This window comes from Giraffa tippelskirchi, chromosome 8 (genome assembly GCF_054371585.1).
Source record: "Giraffa tippelskirchi isolate mGirTip1 chromosome 8, T2T-mGirTip1v1.2.pri, whole genome shotgun sequence".
Classification (NCBI taxonomy): domain Eukaryota; kingdom Metazoa; phylum Chordata; class Mammalia; order Artiodactyla; family Giraffidae; genus Giraffa; species Giraffa tippelskirchi.
Genome location: NC_137282.1, coordinates 74,797,138 through 74,822,390, shown reverse-complemented (window position 1 = coordinate 74,822,390; position 25,253 = coordinate 74,797,138). Strand labels below are relative to the sequence as shown.

General features: G+C 40.1%; 1 protein-coding gene across 1 annotated transcript in view; it reads left to right on the top strand.

The window, feature by feature from the left end:
* CSMD1 (CUB and Sushi multiple domains 1) overlaps positions 1-25,253 on the top strand; it is a 1,578,457-nt gene that overhangs the window by 1,061,963 nt on the left and 491,241 nt on the right. The gene's annotated exons all lie outside the window — the stretch shown is intronic.

Sequence of the window (25,253 nt, the reverse complement as noted above, 5' to 3'; positions counted from 1 at the left end):
GAACATCCTGTCTGTGCCCATTGCCTTCAGCACAGAAGTGCTGAGACACGCGGCACAGAGTGCTTCTTGTATCAGTCACATCTGTATCGCATAGAATAAAATACCATCCTGTGGTTTAATATCAGTCCTGAGCTATGAGAAGCATAATGGATCATCAAGAAAAACTTCAGTATCTTTACTAAAAATTCTGAAAACAGAGCTGTACCAATGCAGAAGTCATGATTAGGGATGTAGAGGATGTTAACAAACATAGTTATAATGAAAATTGTATATTCAATAGAGTCTGTTTGCTTCCCGGATTCCCAGAGGGCAGAGAAGTGCCTTTCATCCATGGCACCCTGAAGCATTTACACACTACATCTCCCCAAAGGCTTACAGCCAGTCGTATTCAGTTCAGTTCAGTCACTCAGTTGTGTCTGACACCCCATGGACTGCAGCACACCAGGCTTCCCTATCTATCAACAACTCCTAGAGCTTGCTCAAACTCATGTCCACTGCATCGGTGATACCATCCAACCATCTCATCCTCTGTCGTCCCCTTCTCCTCCTGCCCTCAATCTTTCCCAGCATCAGGGTCTTTTCAAATGAGTTAGCTTTTCACATCAGATGGACAGAGTATTGGAGTTGTAGCTGCAGCATCAGTCCTTCCAATGAATATTCAGGGTTGATTTCCTTTAGGATTAACTGGTTTGATATCCTCGCAGTCCAAGGGATTCTCAACAGTCTTCTCCAACACTACAGTTCAAAAGCATGAATTCTTCAGTGCTCAGCTTTCTTTATGGCCCAACTCTCACATCCATACATGAATACTGAAAAACTATGGCTTTGACTATACAGACCTTTGTTGGCAAAGTAATGTCTCTGCTTTTTAATATGCTGTCTAGTTTGGTCATAGCTTTTCTTCCAAGCAGCAAGTGTCTTTTAATTTCACAACTACAGTCACCATCTGCAGTGATTTTGGAGCCCCCCAAAATAAAGTTTCCTATTTTTTCCATTGTTTCCCCATCTATTTGCCATGAAGTGATGGGATCAGATGCCATGATCTTCGCTTTTGAATGTTGAGTTTTGAGGCAGCTTTTTTATTCTCTTCTTTCACTTTCATCAAGAGACTCTTTATTTAGTTCCTCTTTGCTTTCTGCCATAAGAGTGGTGTCATCTGCGTATCTGAGGTTATGGATATTTCTCCCGGCAATCTTGATTCCAGCTGGTGCTTCATCCCACTCAGCATTTTGCATGATGTACTCTGCATGTGAGTTAAATAAGCAGGGTAACAATATATAGCCTTGACGTACTCCTTTCCCAATTTGAAACCAGTCTGTTTTTCCATGTCCAAAGTGTATTAGTTTTCATAATTTGTTCATTTATCAGAACTTCCAAATATTAATATTTCAAGGATGGAAGGGGGTGGGAATACTATAATACAAAAATGTGCCAGAAAAGATTACCTAATATTATTGAGAAATTAGCTTATTTTAGAGACTTGAAGAAATTGTGCTCATTATTTTACTAAATCCTTAAAACCCCTCTACTCTACTGAAAGTGTTAGTCACTCACTTGTGTTTGACTTTTTGCCACTGCGGGGACTGTAGCCTGCCAGGCTCCTCTGAGTATCCTGCATTGCAGGAGGAGGTGGCTCAGACATAAATTTGCAATACAGGAGCAGCAGTTTCGATCCCTGGGTCATGAATATCCCCTGGGGAAGGAAATGGTTATGTATTCCAGTATCCTTGCCTGGAGAATCTCCTGGACAGAGGAGCCTGGTTGACCGCAGCCCGTGTGGTGGCAGTGTCAGACACACCTGAGCAACTGCGCACTATCATCATTCCCTTTCCAAAGATAAGGAAACTAAATCATAGAGATGTTAAGTCTACCTTTTTTAACCACTTACCTTAAGCAGCATCAGCTCCAAATGCATCATGAAGATGATAATTCAAGTCTGATGAGGTTTATCCTGACAGATAGGCAGCCAGAGGGTTTTGAGAAATGAATCTTCCTGTGGTCACTGATGAAGAGGAGTCACATGAGATGCTATATGCTCTTAGGTTTTCACAAAAGAAGCAGAGACTTGCAGCATCTGAACACAGGCTACACAGACCTAGTGTTTTAGTTTATTTACTCATTGAGAATGAGTATTCATAGAGTATCTGTGTGTGACCCAGGGCCAGGGCAGAGCAAGTTTGGCCCCTCATGGAACTAACTTCCCAATGAAATGAGAGGCAGGAAATGAAGAAGCAAAGAGATGACATGATTTCAGGTGGTGACAGGCACCTTGGCGATGCAAACAAACCAGTAAATATACCAGTAAAACTGAGCAAAGAGATAGAAACCAATGGGGTGAAGCTGATGGGTTTTAGGTGTGATGGGCAGACAGGATGGAATGTTCAGATGGTAAAGAATCCACCTGGAATGAGGGAGACCCGGGTTCAATCCATGGGTCGGGAGGATCCCCTGGAGGAGAGCATGGTAACCCACTCCTCTATTCTTACCTGGAGAATCCCCTGGGCAGAGGAGCCTAGTGGGCTACAGTCCATGGGGTCACAAAGAGTCAGTAATGACTGAGCGACTAAGCACAAGAAAGCGGACAGGATGGAATGGTAGGCTCATGGGATGAGATCCCCGCAGACACAAGCTTCTGCAGCTCTTCTCTTCTTCCACAATCTTCTTCCTCTACGTGTCCCCACGGTCCTTAAACATTCTGGAGTTTGTCTTCAGTTCATGAAGTTCATCACTTTGTAGCTTCCCCCCTGAGCTTTTACAACAGTCCCTTCCTGTAAGAGAACCGTGTTCTGTGGACAACTCGAGGAGTCTCTTTTGTAATCAAGTCAAACCTCCCATGAGGTCAGAAAATTGAGCACCATCTGTGTAGGTACCGACACAGGTTCTCTAACACATCTTTTAGTTTGGATAGGAACACAAACCATCAAGGACATCTTGGTCTTTGCTGACTTAAAGCACTTGTTTACAGCAGAAAACGTGTTCAGGCCTTTTACCACCATTTATGTTTGTTAGTGAGATCTGTTGACTAGTAGCTTGTTGGGAAGGCTCTTTCTCCAGTCTTCTGTAGAACCCCTTCTTAGCACCACGTGCTGTGGCATCAGTGTGTGGAACGAAGTTGCCCTTTCATCATTTGGGAGGAGACGTCTCCTTTACGGCTCTCACACTGTGTCTTACCTGGGGATGCCACTCTGCACTCACTGTAAGTCTTTATGCTGAGTTTTTAAGGTTTCACCAACTGCCAGGCTTTGTCCTTTCAGCTCAATAAATAACTTGCTCCTCGAGCCTTTTTACCAATGTGACTTCTTTTTCAACAAGTGTTCCTCTATTTGAGATCCCATAGCTGTTTAAAGTAACCAGCACCATTACATAACAAATGGTGGTGATTTGCTGTTAAAGGTCTTTGAGTTTGCCAAAGCCAGTGCTGTGTCTGTAAGATGTTTGCACGTACAATGCAGTGTGCAAAACAGTGAATTGGACAACTTGGATCCCCTGTGTAAGATGATGACAAGTCCCTTTCACTGGAAAGACAGAATGCTTTTGTATCCTGTGGTGCATTGAATGCGCAGAAATGACACAAAAGGTTATTTTTTTTAATCACTCACCTTATCAGAATCATCTGGAACTTTAGCAAGCTTCTCTTCTACATCCCACCTTATTTTTAGAAATCACCACATCAGGCCATCAGATATGTGAGTTTGGTGTAAATGGTAATAACATTTAAAACACAATTGAGCAGACTGTGAAAATACAACAACTTCACAGTGCCGCTTGCATGTAAACCTGTACTATCCACACTTGACAACATATAGAGCCACAGTGAAGGGCAGTTGGGTGATGGAGCATAAAAACTCCTTCCTTAACATGAAAATTTTGTTGTAGCATTTATTTGCAAAGTAGAGCAAGCTTACTTTGTGAGCTGTTTGGCAACACATTAAGGGAAGTTTGGGCAGATGATTGAGGGAGGAAGGGAGTGGGTACCAGGATGCTCTTATCACACGTCAGCAGCCTTCCCAGGCTTGAGTCAGGAAACAAGAGCAGACTGGACCAAAAGAACGAGGTCTTAGTGTGCGTGTATTGGGGGTGCCAGTCCCAAATATCAATACTGATGATATTACCAACAGGTGTCCAGTCATGCCATCACCATGAGCACTGACATCGTGAGCTGGAGAACGGTCAAACCACGGTGCTCATTTTTCTTCTATCATAAGCTCTCGCTGTGCATGGCAGTTTAAGAAACCCAGGTATTAGATTGTGCCATGCAAAATACATTGGTAATTCAAATGGATTCATGAGACTAGAAAGGAAGATGCAGATTTGATAGTTATTCTGGACTTAATAAGATGTTGCTGGCAAGAGTCAGGGAGAGAGATCTTCAGAAATCCCTTTGACAGTGTAAACCAGAGAGACTTACTGAAAAAGTAGGATTTATTTAGAGACCCTGAAGAATACTCATTCTCTAGCAGAAGTACTAGATTTCTCACGGCCTCCCTGCCCATTTTCCTCGTGGGTCAGCTCTATCGTCTTGGTGACCACAAAGCAGATCTGCTCCTCCTCCTGGAACTGGACTTCTGGCCACAGATTTCAGAATCCAGGCAGGTTTTCATTTCCAAGCCACGGGGCCCTTCCTGAAGGAGTGAATGTCCTTATTCATAAAAAACAAGGGCAGGAATTGGGGGAGTTTGACTTGCTTAGTGGGGTTGAAATTTCCTGTGGCATTTCCAGCAGGAAAGGGGGAGTATATTTTCCAGGAGAAGCAAGCATACATGAAAGAAAGCACAGCAGGGGAAATTATGTGGTGGTAGTATTATGTTGGTACAAAAATAATTGTGGTTTTGCATTGTGGAACTTTGCTATTTAATATTGGAATACATTCTTAAATAAATGTGGTTATGTTATACATCATATTAATGCACATTTCTCACTTTATGCTTTTTTGCTAGTGACTTATTACTTGCAGTTTATTTTATGTTTATTTTAGACTAGGGAAATGATGTTAGACAAGAAGCAGATTTGAGTGATTTTCTTATTCAAGTTCAAAATGGGTCGTTAAGTAGTGGAGACAACTCACAACATCAACACGTTTGGCCCAGGAACTGCTAACTAACATACAGTGCAGCGGTAGTTCAAGAAGTTTTGCAAAGGAGAAAAGAGCCTTGAAGATGAGGAGTGTAGTGGCCAGCCATCAGATGTTGACAACAGCCAATTTAGAGGATCATGGAAGCTGACCCTCTTACAACTACATGAGAAGTTATAAGAAGATCTCAACGTTGGGCTTTCTATGGTCATTTGGCATTTGAAGTGAACTGGAAAGGTGAAAAAACTCAATAAGTGGGTACCTCATGAGCTGACCAAAAATCAAAAAAATAGTGTAGTCTTCTCTTATTCAATGCAACAAGAATGAACTGTTTCTTGATTAGATTGTGATGTGTGATGTAAAGTGAATTTGATATGACAACCAGTGATGACCAGCTCAGTGGTTGGATTGAGAAGATGCTCCAAAGCACTTCCCAAAGCCAAACTTTCTCCAAAAAAAGGTCATGATTACTGTTTGGTGGTCTGCTGCCAGTCTGATCCACTATAGCTTTCTGAATCCTGGTAAAACCATTCCAATTGAGATGTATGCTCAGCAAATTGATTAGATGTAACAAAAACTGCAATGCCTGCAGCCAGCATTGGTCAACAGAAATGACTCAATTCTTCTCTGTGACAACGCCCAATCACATGTCACACAATCAAAGTTGAGCAAATTGGGCTACAAAGCTTTGTTTCATCTGCCATATTTATCTGACCTCTCATCAACCAACTACCACTTCTTCAAGCATCTCGACAACTATTTGCAGAGAAAACGCTTCCACAACCAGTAGGAGGCAGAAAATGCTTTCCAAGGGTTCACTGAATCCTGAAACATGGATTTTTATGCTACAGGAATAAATCAACTTATTTCTCATTTACAAAATTGTGTTGATTTTAATAGTTCCTATTTTGATTAATAAAGATGTGTTTGAGCCTAGTTATAATGATTTAAAAATCAGTCTGAAACTGCAATTATGTTTGCACCAACCTAATACACACCAGTAAGCTATGTATGAATTACAACAACCTATGAGGACTTGCCAGGGAACACAGCCATAATTGAGTATTAAGTCCATGAAAAATTAATTCCAACTTTCTAGGGCCCAATTATAATCACATCTTGGATTACAAACCACTAAAATCTGAGTATATCAGCATTTTAGTCAGATGAGAAGCTTATCTAATAAGTGAAAGTTTTGATCCAAATGTATAATGCCATATTCTATTGAGATAATAAATTAAACCTGTATTTATATGATAGCTATCTTTCATTCTAAATTGCTTTCCATTGCTGAATAAGTTAAATTGTGAAAAAAAATAAAGAATACAGTCTTGTAGTCTGTCTTTCTGAAGAATTTAAATATTATGTTGTTAAATGTGAGACTTGCCATTTTAATTTATAAATTCTTGAAGGTATTTCCTTTCTTATAAAAATGGCTGTATATATTTCACAGATTTTCCTTTATACAAGAATATGTTAAGTACTAGAACAAAACTACCATTTTATTTAGTAGAATTCTAGAGACAATGGAACCTTAAATTAGTACAGCCACTTCTGTCTTTAAGATAGAAAACATGTGTGTACACATATACAAGCAAATGCATACCTGTACACACACACACATGCACACCTATACATGCATGCATGCATGTGCATGCCTACACACATCTGTACACACACACATATATGTGTATATACCTGTGCACATATATACCTGCATGCACACATATACATAAAATTGCCAACATGGGTTGGAGCATAGAAAAATTAAGAGAATTCCAGAAAGATATCTACTTCTGGTTCATTGACTAAGCTAAACCCTTTGACTGTGTGAATCACAACAAACTGGAAAATTCTTCAAGACATGGGAATACCAGACCACCTTGCCTGCCTCCTGAGAAATCTGTATGCAGGTCAAGAAGCAACAGTTAGAATGGGACATGGAACAACAAACTGGATCCAAATTGGGAAGGAGTACATTAAGGCTGTATATTGTCACCCTACTTATTTAACTTATATGCAGAGTACATCATGCAAAATGCCAGGTTAGATGAAGCACAATTTGGAATCAAGTCTGCAGGGAGAAATATCCATAACCTCAGATATGCAGATGACACCACCCTTATGGCAGAAAGTGAATAGGAACTAAAGAGTCTCTTAATGAAAGTGAAAGAGGGAGTGAAAAAGCTGCCTTAAAACTCAACATTTAGAAAACTAAGATCATGGCATCTGGTCCCATCACTTCATGGCAAATAGATGGGGAAACAATGGAAACAGTGAGAGACTTTATTTTGAGGGGCTCCAAAATCACTGCAGACAATGACAGCAGCCATGAAATTAAAAGACACTTGCTCCTTGGAAGAAAAACTATGACCAACCTAGACAGCATATTAAAAAGCAGAGACATTACTTTGCCAACAAAAATCTGTCTAGTCAAATCTATGGTTTTTCCAGTAGTCATGTATGGATGTGAGAATTGGACCATAAAGAAAGCTGAGCGCCGAAGAATTGGTGCTTTTGAACTGTGGTGTTGGAGAAGACTCTTGAGAGTCCCTTGGACTGCAAGGAGATCAAACCAGTCCATCCTAAAGGAAATCAGTCCTGAACATTCATTGGAAGGACTGATGCTGAAGCTGAAACTCCAGTGTTTTGGCCACCTGATGCAAAGAGCTGACTCATTTGAGAAGACCCTGATGCTGGGAAAGATTGAAGGCAGGAGGAGAAGGGGACGACAGAGGATGAGATGGTTGGATAGTATCACCAACTCGATGGACGTGAGTTTGAGTAAGCTCCACGAGTTGGTGATGGACAGGGAAGCCTGGAGTGCTGCAGTCCATGGGGTCACAAAGAGTCAGACACAACTGAGCAACTGAACTGAACTGAACACATATACATGCATACACACATCTCTACATGTATGTGCACATCTTTGCATACATGTGCATGTATATACATACACACATATACAAGCACACATCTATACAGGCATGCACACAATATTTTACCTCCTACTATGTGCTGGGTATGAGGTCATGCACTCTGCTGTTTGTAAGGGACTAGTGAGAGTTAATATCTACTAGGGTTTGTCCTGAGTTAAGGTCATAGACAAAGCTCATTTTTGTAAAATAATGTATTTTAAAATTAACATTATACCACCTTGATCAATCTCTCTGATTGATCTGATCTCTAATTACTCTGAGGGAGTAAAAGAAAAAAAATAAGGAAAGATCAAGCTGACATATGGAGGGGAAAAGATGTAATATATTTTCATTACTTCCAGATTAAACATAATGTCATATTGATTTACAGAACTATCCACATTTATATTTTACTGACATGGGTGTCTTGGACTAGTGCATTTCTGGACACCCCCATCTTAGAACTGTTTCTCTTTAGGATAAAATCTCTTCTAAATGTTGGCTGTGTTCCCTGTCTCAGAGCCTTCTCCTGCTCTCCCTGGAGCCCAGCCTAGACAAGCTTTCACCCCTCCAACCTGACCAGAGAGCCAAAGGTGTATCTGTGATGGTGGTCATCTTGCTTTCAGGTCTGATGGCTGGTTCTCCTCCTCCCCGACCTGCCATCACACAGGGCTCTCATCCCAGGAAAGCTTCCTCCACTGCCCACCTGGACCGCTTCCTGGTTCTCCTGTCTTGCTCTCCCCACCTCCTCAATCCCTCTCTGATACCTTGGTGTCCCTCACCTGTAACTATCCTTGTCCTCAGCACCCTGTGATCCTCCCCTCTTTCCACCTCTACTCACTCTATCCCTGGACTTGAAATACTGTCATCCACATGTGACCTCTTCCAAGTCCTCATCTGGTAGGATTTCTCCTCTGAATCCCAGACACACATCTCCAGTTGCATGCCTCTCCATTTGTATAGCCAATAGGCTTAGCAAACATAACATGCCCCCAACACTAAGTCTAGATTTTCTTTTCAAAGACTCTCTGCACCATCTTCTTCTTAGGAAATGACAATTGCTTCTTTCAGTTGCATAGGATAAAATACTTTAAATTCATTTTTAACATTTTGTCAGCAAAACTGGAGATATATATATATACACACATACATACATATGATTCCAAGTGAATGCCTTAAATCCTCTATTTCCAAAAATATTGCTCCTAAGTGGTATTTTCAAGTGTAATAGTGTGAGAATGCTATTTCAGTATTTGATGTTGTATGCACAAGAATTCTGGAGGAATTTGAATGGGATATTTTAGGTTGTGGATACTTTGAAATTCAATGACATCTTAGTATTTGAAGGTATATATACCTATATCTCCTCTGCCCATTATACCCAATACCTAACCACTCCACACTGCTGTTGATCATAAGAAAATCTCAGCAGCCACCGTGTCTTCCCTCACCTGGATTACTGCAGTACTCAGCTACCTGATTTCTGCTCTTTTGTCTTTCTTTTTAAATTTTTTATTGTTTTTTTAATTGATTGATGATTGGCTTCCAACATTGGTTTGCTTTCTGTCATACATGACCAACATGCGCACTCTGCTCTTGCCCTGTTCATTCTATTGCCTGCACAGAAACTAGAGTGATTCTTTTAAAAGCCTGTTCCCATCACTCTCTGCTCAAACCCTCCAGTGGCTTGTCGTCTCACTCAGTGTAAGATCAGGAGTCCTAATGATGTTCCCCAGTCCCCGCATGGAGCCCCCACCTCACCTGGATCTCACACCTTGCCGTTCCCACCTCATCTAGGCTCCAGCTCACCAGTCCCCCCTCCTGTGTCTCAAGCACATCAAGCAGGGCTTTTCCCTTTGCCCTTATCTGTCTGAAATGATCTCTGCGATGTGAGCAGGCTTGTTGGCTGCACCCTGCAGATCTCCGCACAGTGGAGCCTGTGCTCAGCAGACACACTGTTGCCCCGATTGGTGCTCCTCCCTGGACCCTGTCCCCAGAGACGAGCACACAGTCTCTGAGGGGTTTACTGCCTCAGTCCCTGCCCTGGAGGGCACATAAGGGCAGGGGCTGTGTCTGTCCTATTCCCTGTTGTGGAGCCCTCCTAGGACAGTGCCTGCAACATAGCAGGTGTTCGAAAGTATTTGTGGAATGAAGTCATGGTTTAATACTGATCTTTAGAGTTCTGAGGAGAAAGACCAAGTGAAATACTAAAGAACTTAGGCTGATTTATTTCACTTAGCACAGTGTCTTTCAAGTCTATTCATGTTGTCATGAGTAGCAGCATTTCCTTCCCTTTTAAGGCAGAATGATATTCCATAGTATGGATGGGCCACGTTTTTTATCCATCATCTGTCAGTGGACCTTCAGTTTGCTTCTACATCTTGGCTGTTGTGAATAATGCATGATTCCTGTAACGTGAGGTGCCTGAAACAGTCAAACTTACAGATGGAAACACCAGAATGGATGTTACTGTGGTTTGGGGAATTCTTGTTCGATAGGTATAAAGTCATAGTTCTCCAGGATAAATAAGTTTCAGAGATCTGCTGGACAGCAGTGTGCCTGTTGTTATCAGTAAGATATTGGGCATTTAAACTAGAACAAAACAAAACCAGGGCATTAAGAAAGTAGATCTCATGTTAAGTGATCTTGGCACAAAAACAAAAAGGAACCTAAGAAAACATCTGGAGTTTGAGAGTATTGATTATCTTGATTATAGTGATGCTAACACCCGTATATTGTTGTTTAGCCACTCTATCGTGTCCGGATCTTTTGTGACTCCATGGACTGTAGCCATCCAGGCTCCTCTACCCGTGGGATTTCCCAGGCAGGAATACTGGAGTGGGTTGCCATTTCCTTCTTCAGGAATCCCTCCTGACCCAGGGAAACCTCCTGCATTGACAGATGGGTTCTTTACCACTGAGCCACCTTGGAAGCCCCAATACCAATATATACCTATGATCAAAATCACTAAACTGTCTGCATTGATCAGGTGCAATTATTTGTAAATCAATTTTACCTCAATAAAGATGGAGAAAAACATTTTTAAATCAGAAGCTTAGGACTGTATCAGGTAAATATTAGTTGATTAATAAGGCTAAAGTATCAGTATTAAGGAGCTTCCCAGGTAGAGTAGTGTGAAGTGTCCACATGCCAATGCAGGAGACATAAGAAACATGGGTTTGATCCCTGGGTTGGGAAGATCCCCTGGAGAAGGGCATGGCAACCCGCTACAGTATTCTTGCTTGGAAAATCCCATGGGCAGAGGAGCCTGGTGGGCTAAAGTCCATAGGGTCACAAAAAATTGGACATGACCGAAGCAATTCAGCACACACGTATGCATAGTTAACTTACAATATTATGTTAGTTATGGGCTTCCCAGATGGCTCATCGGTAAAGAATATCACCTGCCAGTGCTGGAGATGCAGGTTTGATCCCTGAATCAGGAAGATCCCCTGGAGGAGGAAATGGCAACACACTCCAGTTTTCTTGCCTGAGAAATCCCATGGACAAAGGAGCCTGGCGAGCTACAGTCTGTGGGGTCGCAAAGAGTATCAGACAAGACTGAACAGACACACACACATTATGTTAGTTTCAGGGGCACAACATAGTGATTCGTTATTTTTATGTATTATGCACAATACAAAGTTATCCTCTTGCTGACTATATTTCCTGTGCAGTGCATCACATCCCTTTTTTAATTCTTATTTTTTAACTGAAGTGGAGTTGAACTTAAAAATATTATATTAGGGAGATCATTTACTAAGTCCATTTCTCTGGCTGTTGTGTGCAGAACCAAGTGTGAGTGAGGCAAGATGGGAGAGAGGGAGAACGAGGAGGAAGACATGTGTCCCATGGGAGGGACGGGCAGGCGGAGACTTGTGGAGGCTTTGGGGCCAGCAGAGAGCCTGAAGGACTGCTGAGGAGCAGATGTGGGTGTGAGGGAGAGAGGAATCCATCACAGTCCATCATTGCGATGATGCCATATGCATCATCATAATGGTATAACTATCTAAAACAAAAATTGGCAGAATTTGCTGTGTTGATAGAGGGGGCAAAGCCATGCTGACAGATTACAGATAGAGCTGTGGACTTCCGCCAGGTGATGGGGACTGGGCTGAACCTGAGTCCAGGAGCCTTCTCAGGTCCAGCTGGAGCCTGCCTGTGAGGACGCAGTGATGACTTTGGCCCACCCGTCTCCTAATTTTGCAAGGGAAGTTGTAAATCTTGAACCACGTGTTCATTCAGAAACATGAATCATTCTTCTTTTATTATAAAACTGTCCAGGTAGGATCAGGCCATTTGGACATAACTTTCACATGTATAGCATAAAAAATGCTGAGCATAGTGTCTTATACAGGTGTTCAATTCTATTTCTCTAATGAGGGTATGAAAATGTCAGACTACATCATTACCTTTAGTGAGTGAACAGCTTTAATGGAAGTACCCGTTATTCTATACCCAACAAAAACACAAGGAACATCCATGATGAAATATGGGAGAGGAGGCTGGTGCTTTAACTGAAAAGTATTTACTGACTTTGCCACATCTGACCAAGTTCGAGTTGAGTGTTAATGGAGGAGACGTCTTTAATTGGCTAAATCTTCTTTCTAAATTTCCAGCTATCATGGAGTAGTTTGTTTATATTTTGATATATAAAGTGAAGTGATATATAATTTGAAAATATAAAGTAGTGCAAATCAACCTGAAATCTACCTGAAATAAGTTGTTCCATAGATATCATTAAAGGAAATGCAATTCCCATCACTGCATCATCACAATGGCATAACTATCTAAAACAAAAAACAGGTATTTCTTTAAGATTAATAAGTAGGGGTTTGTCCATATGTTTATGAACCACTGTCTCAAATTTGTGAGGAAATCAGTTTAAATATGCTTCTTTTTTTATCTATTTTGCATTAGCTAGCATGCCATGCATGGTCAGTTTCTGGAATGCGATGGATGCTGTAAATGGTATCACTGCCTGACACCTGATCCTGTGTAAAATAAGCACTGAGCACCAATAAAATCTCACACAGATGTGAATGGAAGATTATTCACATAAGAAGGAAAGGGTTTGACTTGCTCCACAGTGCGACAATGCAAGTTTCTCAGAAAATCCTGACCACTGCTAAATTGGACCTTTGCTTTCTCCACATGGTTTTCTGGTCTGAACCACAAAACACTCAGGATGACCTGTGTGACTGTCTCTCACCTTGCCCCATGGATGGCACATAACTAACACCATTCTAGATGCTGAAGAGGGCAATTAATACAGTGGCTGCCTTGGGACATGGGGGCTCAAGCCTCACCTAGAATGGGACTAGAAACTGCTCTAAAGATGAAGGCTTCCTTTCTACTACTTGGTGACAACATTTCTGACCACTAGATGGTGGTGACAGTTCACACTTCTGATTTATAATTTTTATTTGCACTAGGCTTGTGAGGATTATGAAAATGGTAGTGTTAGTCACTGAGTTGTGCCCCACTCTTTGAGACCTCATAAACTCTAGCCCACCAGACTCCTCTGTCCATGGAATTCTCCAGCCAAGAATACTGGAGTGGGTTGCCATTTCCTGCTCCAGGGGAATCTTCCCAACCCAGGGATTGAACCCACATCTCCCGTGTTGCAGGCAGATTCTTCACCATCTGAGCCACTGGGGAAGATGCTTTTCCCACAGGGAAAATCATGTAAACCCCACTAACCAAAGAGGATACATTTGCTCAGCATCACTCAGCCTACAGGTGGCCTGTCTTCTGATGCCAAGCCCCCTCTTCTTTCAGTTCACAGGGCAGACTCAGGACTGATGGAATTACAGAAGGCTCCCTTAGATGTCTACACTGATTGAGACCAGATGCCACCATGTGAAATGTGTTTCAAAGGAGCTAGTTGGAAAACTGAAGTACAGATATGCATCATAGACACAGACTTATTAACTCAACTCATGGAGGATTTACACTGATGCTTCCTACTGTGAGAAGCATACCTTCCTTTCTCTGCTTCTCTGTATACCTCTGCTGATAGTCAGGTGCTTTGTTATTTAAATATAGCCTCAGGCTTTGAACATCAAAGCTTGGTATAGCAATCACAGTAGCAATAATAATATCTAACATTCATGGAATGTTCACTATGCAGCAGAACATTTGTATGTATAAATTATCTCACTTAACTCTCCTTGGAATCCTCACAACTATAAACTCTAATAATTCCCTTTTACACATAGGCACAGTGAGAAGTAAAGAGAGTTTGCCAGGATTTTTAAGAAAGGATTATGGGATTCAAATGTACACTATCTTATCTAAAGTCACTGCACTGTATCATAAAATGGCTATTGCACTCAATCCCACTGCCATCAATTCCTGTCTCTTTTGTCTGGATTAAGCCCATTGCTAGGTACCCAGAAAGGGGTAAAGACACTGAAACCAAAATGACCTTTTGCCAACTGATGCTGAAGCTGAAGCTCCAATGCTTTGACCACCAGATGCAACTCGTTGGAAAAGACCCCGATGATAGGAAAGACCAAAGGCAGGAGGAGAAGGGGGTGACAGAGGATGAGATGGTTGGATGGCATCACCGACTCAATGGACATGAGTTTGGGCAAACTCCGGGAGATAGTGAAGGACAGGGAAGCCTGATGTGCTGCTGTCCATGGGGTCACAAAGATGCACACATGACTAAGCAGCTGAACAACAACAACAGTATGCTCAGTTAGCAAACATTCAGCTCGAAAGAGGATACAGTAAGATTCGGATCTGGAGCTTTATAGCTGGACAGACATGAGTTAAAATCCTAGATGCACTTTCTATCCCTGATTGTTGGGGTTCCTCTTGCCTCTCTTTGATTCCAGAAAGGACAGTAATAATGAGTTCTACTTAGAAATTTAAAGAACTGAAAATAATGTGCAAATCACACAGCACAGTCCATTGCACATAATAGGGGCTCAGAGTGGCATTTCCATTACTACTATTGCAATGAATTTCACATTGGAAAAATCAATCTACTAGATTACTTTGGGGGATCAGCCCCATATTTGGAAGAATTGTTCTTCAAGCTCTTTGAGTCAGAAGCTGAAACACTTTATGTAGGGTGTCTCCAAAATTATAGCAAAGAGAGAGACATTCATCTGCCTTCAAGAACTAAAGAGCATCTTGGTGGCTTCAGTCAAGGATTTTGGAATTGAGAGGTGGTAGATGGGGAAGAGGCATGATAAGAAAGAAAGGATCTTCCCAAATGGGCCCTTAAAATCTTCAGGAATGTTGCCTTATGTGTGTTGAAGGAATTTTCTTTGTGAAAGTCTAGAGAGGGAACTTCCCACCCAGATTAGCGTATGGCCAAGCGTTCATTTCCTATTACTCTCTAAAACATTGGCATAGACGTGGCATTTACGACACAACCCCCATCACCTCAGCTTCTGTAGGTCAGAAGTATGGCATAGGGAGGCTGGGCTCTCTGCCAAGGGTCTCTCAAAGTCTGAAATTAAGATGATGGCCAAGCTGCACTTGCGCCAGGAGCTTCCTGCCCTTTTCAGAGCTCACTGAGGTTAGTGGAAAAATCCAGATCCTTGTGGTTGTAGGACTGAGGCCCTCTTGTTCATTCTGGCTCTTGTCCTCAGAGCTCTCTCAGCTGTGTGGAGACACCTTCAGGTCCCAGTCAGCTGGCCTCCTTGTAATATGGCAGCCTACTCCTTCAAGGTCAGCAACAGACTCCTTCTCCAAGTGAGTGCAATAGAATCATATATCACAGGGTAATCAAAGGGTGTCAGCTTTGCCGTATAAAGTAACCTAGGTACTCACAGATCTTAATCACACTCAGGTAGAGGAGATTATCCAGGGTGTGTAAGGTTCACAGCAGGCCTGAACTTTAGGAGCCACAGAATTCTGCCTATAGCACTAGCGAAGACCACAGACATACTCAGACGCAAAATCTGGAGACAGAAGAAACCATGAGGAGTTTCACCCTTACTTTTTTTTTTTTTTTTTAATTTGGGGAGGATTTGAACTGCCGAACACTATCACTATATAATTGAAGGTTAAAGCCGTTTTTGTTTTTGCTTGTTTGTCTTTAGATTTACAAAAAAGGCAATGAGGCTGCCATTGAGGTATGCTTTTATTATCTTTATCCTTCAGACTCGGTTTTTTTCTTTAGTGACTTGGTGTGGTATACAGAAGACCCACAAAACATCCAAAGTTTGAAAAACCCATTTCAGAGCCTTTTGTCATAATTTTCTTGCAGTAACCCTGGCTGTGTAGTTGTGTTTTATTTAAGTTCTAGAGTAAATCATTTGTAGCAGGTGGCTTCCAGACAGTTAATGAATAAATTTAGGCAGCAGGTCAACATTTCTCAAAATGTGACCCACAGAAGCCTTCTTGTGAGAATTTCATGAAAAAAGAATTAAAGTAAATCCAGCTTTGAAGAAAGAGTCTGTGTGCTCTCACCTTGGATGCCTGTGTCCTGGTTTATGAGTGACTCTGGAAACTGTCAGAGTTGAGAGGATCACCTCCACCAGCACCTCCTAATGTTTCCTGGCTTTGGAATTTGCCTCCCCAGGAACCATCTGACATCCAGCAGAAAACTCCTTATATCCATCACAGAAGATAATTGAGAGTATACTGGTTTATGAAAAGGTTTTCCTGTAACTGACAAAGTAAAAAATATCTATTTATTGCTGAGTCATACAGAGGGTGTTATCAATGTTAATCCTTCAGTGAGTGGTAGGTAATTTGCACAGAGCAGAGCTGGAGAGAATCAAAGAGAACTACTCTGAAGGCGTAAAGCAATTTGTTTAAAGAGAACAAAGAAGGATTGAAAGCAGATCCTCTTGGAATTTAATATCATGTTAAAAATGAAGAAAATGAATGAATTGACAAGAAAAAGATGAACTATCCCATTAGATCACTGAATGAAGAACTTCTGGATCACCTAGGAGACATTGCAGCATCAGGGGAGGTATGAGGGGATGAGACATCCAGAGAGGATGTGATTCCTTTAAGGGGAGTTATTATTGGAGAATGTGTGTGAGGGGAAGGATATGAGCTCTAATATCCTGTGATTCTAAAATAATTATTTGAAAGGAAGTTAAAGCTGATAACTGGAAGCCATGAATGTGACCCATAGGATATCTTTCTTTGGAAAATATGGGTTTGAAATATAAAAGATGCAGAATCAAAACATTTCATTTGCACTCACATCTGAGAGCTGTTCTTGCTCTTGGTGAACCAAAGGCACTCTTAGCAGGTGAAGAGCTCTCTTGATAAATCTGGAAGATATGAATGGGAGGCATCTTCAGTCTATTATCTCTAAGCCTACAAAGACTCAGGAAAGAAAGTGAACTTCTTATATCTCCCAGGTTGTATGCTGGATAAGAGAGATAAAAGAAACGTCTCAAGTGCCCTGGAGCTTAGTTGGGAGAGGCTGACATGATGATGGAAAATTACCAGGTGATGGAGTAATAAATGTCGTGTTAGAACGAAGCTCTTGGGGCACTGGGAGCCTGTGGGAGATGCTCTACCCGCACAGGAAGCTACAGGAAGCCTGCCCAGAGCAGCATTTGTTTGAGATGCCTCTTTAACAACAGCGTGTTAACTTCAGTATAGAATTATTACTAAATGTTGTCTTTGAATCACTAAGGAATTATCAGACTGAAGACGTTTGGATATGATTTTGGTCTGTTCTTTTCTGTCAAATTTTTGATACAGTTCAATCTCTAAACTATTTCACCTGGAAAACAAATTGTACCCATGGTTAATCTACCTCCTATACTGAGAAGATTGTATAAAGTTGTAATGGAAGATCGTTCAGCTGTTTGTGTCAAAGTATTATGGAAAATTTTACCATTAAAATGTATAATATTCAGCTAATTGAATTGAGTCCAAAACTATCTATAAAATGAGATATTTGTCATCAGATCCTACATGAAACTACTTTTAAAGTATACATGCTATAGTATGCTATTATATTTGGTAGTGCTTTATCATTGATTGGGGCTTCCAAGGTGGTTCTAGTGATAAAGAAGCTGCCTGCCAATGCAGGAAACATAAGAGATGCAAGTTTGATCCCTGGGTCAGGAAGATCCCCTGGAGAAGGAAATGGCAACCCACTCCAGTATTCTTGCTTGGAGAATCCCATGAACAGAGGAGCCTGATGGGCTACAGTCCATACAGTCACAAAGACTCAGACACAACTGAAGGGACTTAGCTCATTTATCTTGATTATAAAAACATACGCTTTGTGTAAGCACTGTGCTTAATCAATGATTTTAAATATTAACAAAATATTAATCATATGTTCAGAATTTTGTAGTCTTTGTTAGTATGTATTTATGTATGTATACAACTCACTGTTGTGTTATAAACATTATTTAGAATAATAGTGATAATATTTTTATAATTATAATTGCTGACTAGTATCAAAATAATATACTATAAATCTCTCGGAGCATTAATTTTAATTTAACACAGACATATTCAAGACAGTTGCTTATGTCTTCTTTCCAAATATCTTTTGAAAACTGTTTTTCACACCACCCCCAAACAGAAAACTATACTTTGCTTTTTTCCCTCAAGCTCATGTGAAACATTCTCTAGGATAGACCATGTCTTAGGCCACAAAAGAACTCTTAATGAATTTTAAAAGTTTGAATCATAAAAAAGTACCTTCTCCAACCACAATGGAATGAAACTGGAAATCAATAGCAAAATGAGAACACAAAATATTGTAAATATGTAGCTTAAATAATCAAAGTGTCAAAAGAAAAATCACAAGGAAAGCCAGAAGCTATCTTGATGTAACTGAAAATAAAATGCTGCACACCTAAGCTTATAGGATGTGGCAAAAGCAGTGCTAAGAGGGAAATTTATAGCTATGAACCATTTTTAAGACGATCTCAAATCAACAACCTAACTTTACACTTTTAAGGAACTAGAAAAAATAAGAACCAACTAAATCCAAATCTAACAACCTTCTGTTGTTAGAAGTTTATACATAGTAGAGAGAGATAAAGTAGAGAACAGAAAACAATAGAGAAAATCAGTGTGGGAGAAAGAGCAACAAAACTGAAGAAGGTTTAGTAGGATTAACTATGAAAAGCATTTGTTTCGGAATTGAACATTCAAAATGTGTGATTGTGCCCTATTCTTCTTACTGTGATTGATAAAATTAAAATGTCATAATAAAACAAAAATACATATCATCATTATTAGTCATGCAAATTTATTGTGAATGTATTTGTAAATGTCATTTCTGTGACAGAGAGTGGTTGATTTTTACAAGCAGTAATCCCTGCTTCTCCATCTACTTCAACTGCTTTACTGCTCACAGAAGCAGACACTGAAAATGAGAAAAATCCCAGGACAGGATTGCATAGAAAGTGAAAGGAAACACACAGGTTCATAATGTAGGATTAAGTTGAATTTTTTGTGGGTGAAAAAACCACATCGGCTTTTTGAGAGGTGTTTATAAACCCAAATGTGCCAATGAATATCTCTGAGGAAGTGATATTTTTCCCCAATACAAGCTCTGTGCTTTTGGCAACCATGAACAGAGATTCAGAAAGATACGTATTCTTGTCCTAGTTCTGCCATTATGTCACAAGGTCTTGACGAGTATTGCTAAATTATCTACACTTCAAATCAAATCAACAAAATTAGAAATGAAAAAGGAGATGTTACAACAGACAATGCAGAAATATAGAGGATTATAAGAGACTATTATGAACAACAATATGGCAATAAAATGGATAACCTGGAAGGAATGGACAGATTCTTAGAAAAGTTCAATCTTCCAAGACTGAACCAGGAAGAAATAGAAATTATGAACAACCCAATTACAAGCACTGAAACTGAAGCTGTGATCAAAAATCTCCCAAAAACAAAAGTCCAGGACCAGATGGTTTCACAGGAAAATTCTATTAAACATTTAGAGAAGGGATAATGTTTATCCTTCTAAAATTCTTTCAAAAAATTGCAGAGGAAGGAATGCTACCAAACTCATTCTATGAGACCACCATCACCCTGATACCAAAACCAGACAAAGACAACACAAAAAAAGAAAACTGATATCACTGATGAACATAGATGCAAAAATCCTCAACAAAATTTTAGCAAAAAGAATTCAGCAGCACATCAAAAAGCTCATACACCATGATCAAGTTTGGTCTATTCCAGGGATGCAAGGACTCTTCAATATACACAAATCAATCATGTGATACACCATATTAATAAATTGAAAGATAAAAACCATATGATCATCTCAATAGATGCAGAAAAAACCTTTGACAAAATTCAGCACCCATTTATTCAGCACCCATTTATTAAAACTCTTCAAAAAATGGGCTTAGAAGGAAACTACCTCAACATAGTAAAGGCCATATATGATAAGCCTACAGCAAACATTATTCTCAATGGTGAAAAACTGAAAGCATTCCCCCTAAGATCAGGAACAAGACAAGGGTGTCCACTTTCACCACTGCTATTCAACATAGTTCTGGAAGTCCTAGTTACAGCAATCAGAGAAGAAAAAGAAATAAAAAGAATCCAGTTCAGAAAAGAAGAAGTAAAGCTCTCACTGTTTGCAGGTGACATGATACTGTACATAGAAAACCCTAAAGATAGTATCAGAAAATTACTAGAGCTAATCAGTGAATTTAGCAAAGTTGCAGGATACAAAATCAATACGCAGAAATCACTTGCATTTCTATATACTAACAATGAAAAATCAAAAGGAGAAATTAAGGAATCAATCCCATTCACCATTGCAACAAAAAGAATTAAATATCTAGGAGTAAACTTACCTAAGAAGACAAAAGAACTGTACAAAGAAAATTATAAGACACTGATGAAAGAAATCAAAGTTGACATAAACAGATGGAGAGATAGTCCATGTTCCTGGGTAGGAAAAATCAATATTGTGAAAATGACTGTACTACCAAATGCAGTCTACAGATTTAATGCATTTCCTACCAAATTACTAATGGAATTTTTTCACAGAACTGGAACAAAAAATTTCACAATTCATATGGAAACACAAAAGACTCCGAATAACCAAATCAGTCTTGAGAAAAAAAAAAAAATGGACCTGGAGGAATCTACTTTCCTGACTTCAGGTTATACTACAAAGCTACAGTCATCAAGACAGTATGGCACTGGCACAAAAACAGAAATATAGACCAATGGAACAAGATAGAAAGCCCAGAAATAAACCCATGCACCTATGGGAACCTTATTTTTGACAAAGGAGGCAAGAATATACAATAGAGCAAAGATAACCTCTTCAATAAATGGTACTGGGAAAACTGGACAGCTACATGTAAAAGAATGAAGTTAGGACACTTCCTAACACCATACATAAGGATAAACTCAAAATGGATTAAAGACCTAAATGTAAGACCAGAAAGTATAAAACTCTTAAAGGAAAACATAGGCAGAACACTTGATGACATAAATCAAAGCAAGATCCTCTATGACTCACTTGGAAATAAAAACAAAAGTAAACAAGTGGGACCTGATTAAACTTAAAAGCTTTTGCACAGAAAAGGGAACTATAAGAAAGGTGAAAGGCAACCCTCAAAATGGGAGAAAATAACAGCAAATGAAACAACTGACAAAGTATTAATTTCCAAAATAAACAAGCAGCTCATACAACTCAATGCCAGAAAAACAAACAACCCAATCAAAAAGTGGGAAAAAGATATAAATAGACAACGAAGACATACAGATGGCTAACAAACACATGAAAAGATGCTCAACATCGCTCATTATTAGAGAAATGCAAATCAAAACTACCATGAGATATCACCTCACACTGGTCAGAATGGCCCTCATCAAAAAGTCTACAAACAATAAATGCTGGAAAGGGTGTGGAGGAAAGGGAACACTCTTGCCCTTTTGCTGGGAATGTAAATTAATACAGTCACTGTGGAAGGCAGTATGGAGATTCCTTAAAAACTAGGAATAAAATGACCATATGACCCAGCAATCCCACTCCTAGGCATATACCCTGAGGAAACCAAAATTGAAAGAGATATATGTATCCCATTGTTCACTGCAGCACTATTTACAATAGCTAGAACATGGAAGCAACCTAGATGTCCATCAACAGATGAATGGATAAGAAGTTGTGGTATATATATACACAATGGAATACTACTCAGCCATAAAAAGGAAAACATGTGAATCAGTTCTAATGAGGTTGATGAACCTAGAATCTATTATACAGAGTGAAGTGAGTCAGAAAGAGAAAGATAAATACCGTATTCTAACATATATATATATATATATATATACAGATTCCAGAAAAATGGTACTGAAGAATTTATTCACAGGGCAACAGTGGAGAAACAGACATAGAGAATAGACTTATGGACATGGGGAGAGGGGAGGAGAGGGTGAGATGTATGGAAAGAGTAACATGGAAACTTACATTACCATATGTAAAATAGATAGCCAACGGGAATTTGCTGTATGACTCAGGAAACTCAATCAGGGGCTCTGTGTCAACCTAGAGGGGTGGGATGGGGAGGAAGATGGGAGGGAGGTTCAAAAGGGAGGGGGTATATGTATACCTTTGGCTGACTCATGCTGAGGTTTGACAGAAAACGACAAAATTCTGTAGAGCAATTATCCTTCAATAAAGAGTAAGTTAATTTAAAAAAATTGTCTATACTTCAAAGTTCCCCTTTGTATAATTTGAGTCTGGATCCCATAGTCTATTTCTTCTCCTAACCCAAATTTATGGTCATATTTTATAAGCATTTCTTCTGCATTCTTTAGTTACTATGTTTTTCCTTTCATTGTAAAGATACAATTACTCTGAGAGTGAAGTACTCTCTTATGAACTAATTTGGTACAATTGGATGGTCTTTTAAGTGTGTAGGTCACATGCAACTAGAAAACTGCTCATTTTTCATTCCTGTAATTAGTGCCAAAGACTATGAAAAAGAACTTGCATTGAAATATGAACTAGTGACATTTTGCATTTTAGTAACACAACTCATGATATGAGTAGCCTAGTGCAATGAGAGAACCTGAATCAATATTATACTTGTTACCTTTAACTACACGATTTAATATTCTAGTGAAATAATAAATCTAGTACTCAGAGAAGTTAGTATTACATCCAACTTAAAGTGTCTGTTACAGCTTTTATTAAAGTGAGCATTGTCCATAAGTCCTTTGAATAGTAATAATACTTGAAATGCCTAAAAATAGGTCAGTATGACTGTACTTTAGTTGCCATACTTTTCCGTGACGTGTAGTTATCTAAGGCTTATTTTACTTACTATATTTTTGTAGATAAATGCAAATCAAATGCACATTTATAGCAAACAAATAAGTATTAAAACTTTAATTAGGCGACATCCTTATATTTAAATGAGAACTATTTCCAGAAATAATTTTATCCAGGTGTTTTCTGTCTGTCAACTGTACGTTTAGGGGGAAGAAATAGTCTGAATAATTTTGCATCCATTGTTTCAGGCCTTCAAGTTTCCCAACTGCAGGGATCTTTCTGTCTGAGGTTCAACTACTCTGTCCTACAAGATATGAAATAGTCAATTGATATAAACTTGTATTTTGAAATTCAAGGTATATTGTATAGTTTATTGAACATCACTCCCTGATATATTTTATGGGACTGGAGTGAAGATTGTGAAGAAGATGGGCCCACAAAGTCCCTTCAGTTCAGCTGCTCAGTCTTGTCTGACTCTTTGCTACCCATGAACTGCAGCACGCCAGGCTTCCCTGTCCATCACCAACTCCCAGAGCTTGCTCAAATTCATGTCCACCGAGTCGGCAATGTCATCAAACCACCTCATCCTCTGTTGTACCCTTCTCCTTCCTCCTTCAATCTTTCCCAGCATCAGGGTCTTTTTCAGTGAGTCAGTTCTTGGCATCAGGTGGCCAAAATATTGGAGTTTCAGCTTCAGCATCAGTCCTTCCAATGAATATTCAGGACCGATTTGCTTTACGATGGACTGGTTGGACCTCCTTGCTGTCCAAGGGTCTCTCAAGGGTCTTCTCCTACACCACAGGTCAAGAGCATCAATTCTTTGGCCCTCAGCCTTCTATATGGTCCGACTCGCATATCCATACATGACTACTGAAAAAACCATAGTCTAGACGGACTATGACTAGTCTAGATGGACTTTGACTAGATGGACTTATTTTGGCAAATTAATGTCTCTGCTTTTTAATATGCTGTCTAGTTTGGCCACAGGTTTTCTTCCAAGGAGCAAGCATCTTTTAATTTCATTGCTGTAAATTCCCTTAGGAAGTCCCTGTCCTCTGAGTCTCAGGGGCTGGAGGAGGTGTGGTCGGAGTAGACATGTCTGCCCTCGCGCCCACAGCCGTCTTCTGTCCCCATGAGCTCTACCTGCCCTGCTCTCATGTGTTCCGTGGTCCTTTGTGGTTTTCACCTTTAATCTTGTGAAAGTTAGGAGAGAAGCGTTTTGTCACCCAGCTCTGGCAAAACACCTCCATAGTATAGGGAAACCTAGTTATTTGAAATGCATCTGTATGTATCCCTCTTCACAGTATGGTTCAGAATTCAACACTTGGCTTGAATGTCTGTGCAACAAATCAGATTTTCATTCTACTAGAGGGCTTAGCCTTGTGAAGGGATTTTATATCAACACCCTTTGTAAAATGAATAATCACTTTTCATCCTACACTGAATCAGCAGTTCTCAAACAGGGGTGATGTCCCTCCCACTCCCCATGGATATAGCAACATCTGGAGACACTTCGGGTTGTTACAGGCTGGCAAGAAGTGTCTTCAGAGCCCAGTGGACAGAAGCCAGCAGGCCACAAGGCACAGGTCAACTCTGCCCACAGGGATTATCTGGCCAGAATGTCAGTCATGCCCACTTTGAAAAACCTAGTCCTAACTGTGTCTACTTGTTCAATCAAGGAATGCACACCAACTGTTATCAAACAGGACGTTTTGTCACTTTTCATGTTGAAGTATTATCAATCCAACAGGAAGTTTAAAAAGTACAGAAAGAACGTGTACCTGTGTCTCAGATTCTCCAGGAGGATAATGACTCAGGTGCTTATGAGACAACATTAAGACCAGGAAATTGACAGTGATGTCATCTACAGATTCCACCAGGTCTCTCATGCACTGTCTGTGTGTGTGTGGTTCTGTGACATCTTTTTACTTGTATTTCACCACCATAGTCAAAAAAATGAAGAGCTGTTGAGACTTCTCTGGTGGTGCAGTGGCTGGAACTCCACACTCCCCATGCAGGGGTCCAGGTCTAATCCCTGGTTAGG